The 9,559-nt window shown below is 40.2% G+C and overlaps 1 pseudogene; it reads left to right on the forward strand.

Annotated features, from left to right (window-relative positions):
• Positions 565–3,489, forward strand: LOC102157763 (annotated as a pseudogene).

The raw sequence follows: 9,559 nt of genomic DNA on the forward strand, positions 1-9,559 counted from the left end.
TGTGATGTAGACCAGCTGCTGCAGCTCCGATTTGACCCCCAGGAACTTCCATATGCTGCAGGTACAGACGAAAAAAAAGGAAATAAATAAATAAATTGCCCATGGTCCCTTGGTCATGTCACAAGGAAGTGTGTATCTGAGACTTCAACCCTGACTGCCTGACAGACTCTCTCTGTTCGAGAGAGAGACCCATTCCCTCAGCTCTCCTACCTGAGATATTCTCACAAACAGAATATCTCACCCATCCACGAGGTCCCCATCGACCCTGGAGGATCCAATTAAACCATCTAGTTTATTCCAAAAAGGAATACTGAAACTGATGGTGAAAGTGAATTGTGGAGTTCCCATTGTGGTGTAGCAGAAATGAATCTGACTTGGAACCGTGAGGTTTCAGGTTTGATCCCTGGCCTTGCTCAGTGGGTCAAGGATCTGGCATTGCCATGAGCTATGGTGTAGATCGCAGACTCTGCTGGATCTGGCATTGCTGTGGCTCCGATTAAACGCCCAGCCTGGGAACCTCCATATGACAGTGGGTGCAGCCCTATAAAAGACAAAAAGACAAAAAAAAAAAAAAACCCAAAAAACCAAAAAACAAAAACCTTAATTATGTAGTGAGAAGGCCTTAGCCACACAGAATTTGAAATGTTTCATTGACATTTTAAAGAGCTGAAGTACACTGGTAGCTGATTCTCAAGAGACAATCAATTCCAGAAACAGGCAAATTCAGAAGACATGGAGTGAAATGTACTAGTAATCTAATATTTATATATTTTGAAAAACATATCTATTTGCTGCTTATAGTTAAGTCAGGAATCGCTAGGTACTCGCTGTCTGATGTTTATGAGCTGTTCTGTCCACAGAAAGGTCTAGAAAATGTGAACAGATCTCCTGAGCCCAAGAGCTCCGGTACACGGCCTGAGCAACTGTCCTGAGGGACAGAACAGCCACCTGTACAACAAACAGTGGTACTCCCGGAATTACTAGAGTTTAAGACGTTCCAGAATTTCAAAGAGAGGAAAGATAAGAGATTACAACACTGCATCCTAAAATAAACACTGAATTAAACTGCGATGATCCGCCGCTCACTCTCCTGCCAGGCCCCTTTTGGCAGAATGATGGCGCTAAATGCGATTTGTTTCAGATCCTAAAATACCAAGAATAAGCCAAATATTCTTACAGGTTAACTGAGGTGACAGATGTATTTTTAAAAGAGTGCGTTTATTCCAGAGGTAAATAAAATCTACAAAACCCAAATTAAAGAGAAAGAGGAGCATTACACCAAAAAAGGGCTGCCATTCCAGCCTCCACTCTTCCAATCTCCAGAACAAAGTAAACTCTCGCCCGTAAAGTCGTGCTGCAGTCTCTACACTGATCTAACTGGTCTGACTGCCCCTGTCCCGCGGCCAGAGATGGCCAAACGCCCAAGGCCTCCTTCCCCGCGCAGGCTGTAGCCCCCGCGTGCCGGCGACTCACTCCCCCTGTGGATTTGGGCACTAAAATGACACCGTGAGGGCGCGGATTTGCAGATTTCGCGGGAGGCAGGCGGGGCGGCGCCCTCCTTAGGGACCCAGGAATGACCCGCGCGTCCGGGAATTTCCCTGGCCCTGGGCTGCCAGTTCCAGTCCCGTCAGGATAAAAGGCCTTCGCACCGCTCAGGGAGCCACAGAGCCTGCTCCGCCAGCACTCCCTCCAGCCCTCCCGCCGCAGACAGCCACCCTCCGAGCTAAGCCCCATGGCCAGCGCCGCGATCGCCGCCTCCCCCTGCGCCCCGCGTCTCCTCCGTACCGCGCTGCTGCTCCTGCTCCTGGTGTCCGCCGGCCGGCGCACAGCAGGTGAGACTCGGCGCCTGGCATCCCCAGGCCGGACCCCGGGGGCGGGGGGGGGGTGCCCGTCGGGGAACACCCCACTAACCGAATCTGTCTTCCTGGCAGGGGCCCCCGTGGGCGGCGAACTGCGCTGCCAGTGCCTGCAGACCGGTGCAAGGAATTCACCTCAAGAACATCCAGAACCTGAAGGTGACGCCCCCGGGACCCCACTGTGACCAAACGGAAGTCCTGTAAGTTTCCCTGCCCGCCACTGTCCTTGTCACCCCCAGAGTCCCAACGCCCCCACCCTGACTCCCCAGCCCGACCTCCTGCCTCACGTGGATTCTCCTGCTCTCTGCAGAGCCACTCTCAAGAATGGTCAGGAAGCTTGTCTCAACCCTGAAGCCCCCATGGTTAAGAAAATCATCAATAAGATGCTAAACAAGTAAGTTATGGTTTTTATTCTCATTTGCAACTAAAGCCATTGGTTACAAATTCTGGCATCTATCACCTGAAAATCATATTAGGAAAACCAACCGTTTAGCGCAGGACTGAAAATCATTACTTATTTCACCATTAAATCTGGCCTGCTCTGGAGTCAGAAGGATATTTCCAGCTCCCTCTATCCTTTTCCATCACCATTCAAAAGAGTGTAGGTAAATGTTCCTAAAAGATTAAGTAGATTTAGCCAGTGATGCTAAATTTATATAAATGCATAAATGCTTCCAACCCATGAAGAAACAAACATTGTTTACCTTGGTCTTTTACGGGATTCAGACCTGAGAAAGAGAAGTCTTGGGTTTTGGCAACATGGGCTTCTAAATCTTAGTGAAGAGGAGGGACTTTGCAGTGAGAGCTCCCTGAGTCCAAATCTAGGATAATAGGGAAAGGTTTTTAATCCCTTTGAGCAGGGACTGTTTCTGGGTGCAGAGCTGGACCAGGGTCTTTAGGCAATGGCCTCAGGGACCAGTATCAGAGCAACTGTCCTGAGCACCTGTCACACTAACCCTTTTCTCATCACAGTGGCAGAGTCAACTGACCTAAAAGGAAGAAGCTTATTGGCCGCAGTTCCTGAAATGCCGTCTCTGCTCTTATCTGAACTGAAAATGAAGAGAACAGCTGGCATACATCGAGAAAGGACTTGATGTGCTGGACTACTTTTTATGAGTTCTAGTTATTTATATATGTATTTATTTATTTTTCATAGCTCATTATTATAATATTTGACATGTTAGTATTTAAAGATGTGAATGTTTAATCAATTCTGACTCAGTTCTGATTGTTATTTAATATGAAGATGATGGATTTTAAATGTTTTATTACTTAATTAGTATTTATTTGGAGACCATAAAGTGCCAGGCACTGTGGTGGGGGGGGAGGGGCAGGGAGGGAGTTCTCTCAATCACAGGGTAAGATCACTGTTGGAATCAGGGGAAGTGTGTGCACCTCTATGTTTGTACTTGTTTAAAAGAATGCCAATTGTTATTTATTGAAATTATTTCACATTATATGGTCAACACTTGTGTGTTGACGTTTCCCTTGGACATTTTATGTCTTGCTTGTAGGGCATAGTGCCTTGTTAAATATTCATTTTGCAATGTTTCTCTTTGTTCTGGAACAGAGAAGTAAAAACTACTGTTACTTTTTTTTTAATGACATGAAAATAAAGGTTTTGCAAAAAAAATAACATGATTATTATTAATTTTTTAAAATTCTTCCTGATGTTGAGTTTCTCTTGGGTGCTCAAGGTATTATACAGTTAGACTTAGGTTGTTCCTACCTTCATGCTTTCTCCTGGCTCTTGCTTTCCTTACTTTCCTCTTATTGAACAAGGAATATTTGACACACTATCCTCTCCAACCACCTTGAGAATCCTACTTTATTTTTTAAAATAAAGGATTGCTGTTTTATTCACACCTATCAACTCAAAATTTGCTCTTCATAAACTGTCGCACTCGTATCAATCTTTCATCAAGGGCGCCTACTAAATGGTTTTGTTAAGTGGTTTTTCAAACAATTATACAATTCTTTTCCTTTTAATGAAGCTAGGGGCAAAAAAATAGAAAAGTGGATTCTTCCGAAGCACTCAATTTGTGCTATTTAAAATAACAATAATAATGGTCAGTGGCAATGAATACATACTACACAGTAAAATATATTAGAAAAATTACGCAAAGGATAGGTAGGGAGATAAATGGATTTAGAATATAACACATTTCTTCAATTGTTAAAGAAAGTATTAAGGAAAATTGTAATGTGGCAAAAATACAGTAATTTTTAGGGCAACCACTAAAAAGAAAATGCAAAATTTTAGATTTAAAAAAATTGGAAAAAAAAGAGATCAAATGGAATAAAAAATACCTGAATAATACAAAAGTAGACAAAAATTAAGGTACATGGGAATGAAACAACAGATGGCACAGGGAGAGATGGCTTCCATTCAGAAGAATGCCTAATATAAGTAGAGTGTCTCATGCACCTAGAGAGTATTACACTAAGTAAAGCTAAGTCAGAAAAAGGCGAATACCATGTGGCATCACTTATGTGTGGAATCCAAAATATGGCACAAATAAACATATCTATTAAAAAACAGTCTCACAGACATGGAGAACAGACTCCTGGTTGCCAAGGGGGAGAGGGGAAGGAGTGTGATAGACCGGGAGTTTGAGGTTAGTAGATGCAAACTATTACATGGATAGAATAAATAAGCAATGGGGTCCTACTGTCCATTAGAGGGAACTATATCCAATCTCTTGAGATAGAACATGATGAAAGATAAGAAAAGGTATGTGTGTATACACACACAGTCATATATATATATACACATACATATACATATATATACATACATATATATATATACACACACATATATATATGTATATGTATGACTGGGTCACTTTGCTGTACATCAGAAATTGGCACAGCACGGTAAATCAACTACATTTTAATAAAAAATTTTAATTTTTTTTTAAAAATAAGGAGAATGTCTTGCCTCCCAAAGGTGAAGGTGGGTTTAATTCCTCTGTCCATGTAGGTATGGGCTGGACTATGTGACTTACTTCCAAATAAGGGATAAGGAAAAAGGATAAACAATAACCTTACAGTGGAGAATCACTTAACCAAGTGATCAAGGTTATTATCACCAGTTCCAGCATGTGAATATCATGGACTCCATCATATGATGTGATAAGAAGGGCACTTTATCCCCACGATATTCTTAACCCAAACCCATAACCCTAGTATAATCACGAGAAAATCATCCTAAAAATCCAAATTGAGGAATATTCTACAAAATAACTAATGAGTATTCTTCAAAACTGTCAAAGATAAGAAAGACAAGACAGAGACTCTGTCATAGGTCAGAGGAGAAAAAAAGACACGATGACTAAATGCAATGTGGTGTGCTGTACTGGAATCCAGGAATAGAAAAAGACGTTAATGGAAAATTGGTGAGATATGAATAAAGACCGGAGTTTAGTTAACAGCAGTGTACCGATGCTAATTTATTAGTTTTTGACAAATGTATTATAATTATGGAAGATACCAACATTAGAAAATACTTGGCAAAAAATCCACAGGAACTCATTGTACAGTCTATACAAATATTTTGTAAATTTAAAATTATTCCAAATTGAAAGTTTATTTTTATTTTGAAAAGGTAAGAAAAATAGAACAGCAAGATAGTAGACTTAAACCCAACTATATTAAGAATTATAATAAATTTAAATAGAATAAACACTCCAATTTTAAATAAAAGATTATCAGAGTTATCTTGCGGCACAGCAAGTTAAGAATCTGGAATTGTCACTGTAGCTGCTTGGGTCACTGCTATGGCAATGTTTCAATTCATGGTCCTGGAACTTTCAAAGATTGTTAGGATGCATAATTAAGACAAAAAAAATATCTATGCTGCTTAAAAGAAGCACATGCAGAAACCAACTGAAATAAATCTTGCATGGATATATTGATATATTAATTTCTTAATAATCATTAATTTGTCATTAAAACAAATACTTAATATATTTGTTAGTGACTGATATATTACTAGGACCAAATTAATATGTTAAGACTCAAGTAAAGAAGTAGAGATAAACAACGCTGATTTAAAATTAGAGAGTGGTAGCTTTACAAGAGACAAAGATAATTGTAAAATTTTATGAACTTAACATATGTTTAAACTGTGGAGAGCAAAATGGAGAAAAACTAAAAGGAGCAAGAGATGAAACCACAACTACAGTTAAAGATTCTAACAAACCTCTTTCAATACTTAACGGTCCACATAGCAAAGAATCAGTAACATTACAGGAGAGTTAAGCAGCATGACCAATCAATTTGGTCAGGAAAAAAAAAAAAAACCCAACAAATAGGGATGCTTCATCTAAAAACTGCATAAGTCACATCTGTTTTTACAACACACAAAAACATTTTCTAAGAGACCATATGTGAGCCACAAAAAATGTGTCAAAAGGTTTCAAAATGTTGAAAGATCACAGAGGATATTCTCTGATCATCAAGATTTTTATGATGATTGCAAGTTTCCTAGCTGAAATATGTAACATATCACTCTACGTGATGTGTTTGCTGTGGTTTATAGCTCATCTCTCAACTTCCTAAATTTTGTTTCCACAATACAGGAAGCATCAAAACAGGGCCAATCATGCTGCTTCCACGCCCATCATAACCAAGTGTGATAAAGAAAAACATTTCCATGAATATATTTCCTCATTTCCTATGTCTATTTCTTGACATAGTCTTTGGTAATTTTGGCATTACTATATTTCTTTGGCTTATACTATATGTAAAGTAATTTAATTACTTCTGCAAAAGTTTAAAAAACACCCTTAAGAAAATGGAAATACAAAATTTATATTGAAATATATTCTTTCAAAGCCTTGGGATAATGCTGAAATCTATTAGTTGGTATTCAGAGTTAATGGACATGAATTTACATAATTATAGATTTTTAAAATCATCAGACTGCCTTTAACATAGGAACAGAAATATTACAGAAGACTACCTATACTGCAGAAGAAAGTATGCATGAAGAAGTTTTTCATGTTTTGACTTTATCCACTAAACTTTTTTTGCAAAACTGACCACAATCTCTTGTACATTGTGCTTCATCGATGTCTTTTGATTTAATGTTTTTGACCTGTAATAAAAAGATCATCAGATATTTCTCCATCAAAGATGGGTTTATTTGGAATCAGCTGAGAATTGCCATTTGGGGTCTGCCCACACAGGTCCCCACAGGCCAAAACAAGAACACTTCTATAGAGGGGAAAAGGAAGTTGGAAGGGCTGCATTAAACAAAGAGTCTATGGCTTTTCATTGACTCAGTCCTTGACACGGAAGGGGTCATCTTCAGGTTGGGCTCTGCTCTTGTCTCAGAGTGTGAGAGCGCCCTCTTCTGATGTCTCTTGACTCTGTTTAGTTAAGGTTTTTGTTTATTGATTTTTTGCAATATCTACCACCCTCATTTTCTACACACACCCTAAATCTTTAGGTCACCCTAAACTTCCCCCGTCCCCATGGTAGAGAGCCAATAAAGTTCTCAGTGTAGCCTGTACTGCAGGGTTGTGGAGCACCTCGAGGTGCCTATGGAGACTTAGTGGAGGCAACATCCAAATTGGGTCCTGATAGCCAAGCAGAATCTTACCAGTACATGGTCTCCTGTGTCCCAGCCCTGACACCTGCTCTGCCTCAGTCTTTTCCCTCTCCCTGCTCACAGAGTAAGTTTCTACTGCATGAGCCACTTCCTCTCCCAGTTTTCACATGTTCTTTTAATAGCCATGCCTTTTCCCACTTGGCCTTCTCCTGGGATGTTTTCCACTGCTCAGTGCTCCCCATGTATCTGGAAAATTCCTTATCCTTGAGATTCACATAAGTGAGTGATCCTTTCAGGAAAACTTCTCTGAGTGTCAGATATTCTCATAAACCTACTCTCTAAGAGCTGCCTGGGGAGTCCCTCCTCAATCCTAGTACCTTGAGAATGGGTTACCATGGTATTTACCAGGCTTTTCTAAAAATTGTCTAACTGTACATTCATCTCCCTTATTGCATTCATTGAGAGCTAGAGCAGAGCACACTCTCTATTCCTCGTTTTATCTCCAGAACCAAACTTCATTCCCATCTTATAAAGGTGCCGAAAACGATCAGTGAAAATGCTGAAAGAAAAGAATGAAATGTGAGTTGAAACACCCTCTTCATCCAGGAGATAATTCAAGTAGTAAGCAAGTCAGTAACAAAAGCCCAGCACAAATTGGCTTAACGAGGTGGAGAATCATTGATCTATGAGACTACAAGACTGATGAGTTGATATGGTAAAGCTCGGTGTTACTGTTCAGAAATTCTCTTCAGGAACAGTTTCACTTCCAATCAGGCTCCTTTTCTCTGTGCTGACTTCATTTTAGGCAAGCTCTTCTCAAACGCTGGCAAAGCTTCAAGTTTCTGTTCTACCGGATATAACCTAACAAGAATCAAGGACTTGTTTTTCCAACAATTTCCTGGCAAGAAGGACTCTAGGGATTTTTCGGACTTGGCCAGACTTAGGTCACTCACCCACCCCCGTAACTCTGGAGATTGGACCAGACTGGAACAACTGTCCCACATAACTTTCAGTCATCAGTTTCCTCCTGGAGCTCTGGAGCAAGGTCAGCCTACCTGAGCTACCCAGATGAGGAGGAAGAAAAATGGTTCCCATAGGAAAACCAAGGTTTTGTAACCAGAAGGAAGAAGGGGCTCAAGGCAGGCAAAAATGACAAAAGCAATAGAAACTGGACTCCGTGGATGACACTGACATGGGATGAAATGTTCCAGATTAAAGAGGGGAAAGGAACCAGGGATTTAGCAATTGCAACAAAATAGGTTTGGCAGTTACAGGCCCGACTTCCAAGACCCGCATGGGGAAGGCAGCATGGCACTACCTGTTCCTGCCGCTCCGTCGTCTTACGTCAATACTCTGGTTGGATCTGGAAAGTGTTAGAGCAAACATTCTCTGGCATTTTAAGCTATGAAGAGTCAAGGTCTGGGTAGCTTCCTATTAATGCTGAAGGCAAAATATTTCAGATGTTAAAATATGGTAACAGGCCCAAACTGGGCTCAGCAGAAAACGGTGATCCTTATTTCATCAAACAAGATCCCACTGACACACTCTGTTCTAGGAAGCTCTCAGGGTGGGCTCTTCCTTCCACTGATCTGATTTTAGAGGTGAAGTCCACTGATTTGGAAAACCAAATAGGTAGATAAATAGATAAAGATTTCATTAAATTCAAGTATATAACATTCATGTCACAGAAGAAACTTCTTGCTTAGTGAAATAAAACACTGGAGACTTTTGAGCAGTTGGCTCTTTTTAGGCGAGAAGAAAGGTGAAGTTGAGCTATTCAACCACGAGGATAACAAAAACAGAACCGCCCTTCTGAAGTTATCTGTTGCTTGCCCCGGGAAAAAAAAAAAATGACTTTTTATTGTGGGGCGGTTAAACTACATTGCCTGGAGCTCAAATTCTGATTTATATTAACTGTGAAACATGGGGCAACTTAACTTAGTTTCCCTGTGGAGAAAAACTGGAGAAAATGAATTGATGACTACTTCCTGAAGCAATTGAGAAAACTAAATGGTATATATATTTATACCTCCCACACGCACATATATATATACACACATATACACATACATATAATTTAGAATATTTCACACTATGTCAAAGTGTTATTTGTGATATCACTTCATATTTACTCAGCATCTTG

Source organism: Sus scrofa, chromosome 8 (assembly GCF_000003025.6).
Source record: "Sus scrofa isolate TJ Tabasco breed Duroc chromosome 8, Sscrofa11.1, whole genome shotgun sequence".
NCBI classification, from domain to species: domain Eukaryota; kingdom Metazoa; phylum Chordata; class Mammalia; order Artiodactyla; family Suidae; genus Sus; species Sus scrofa.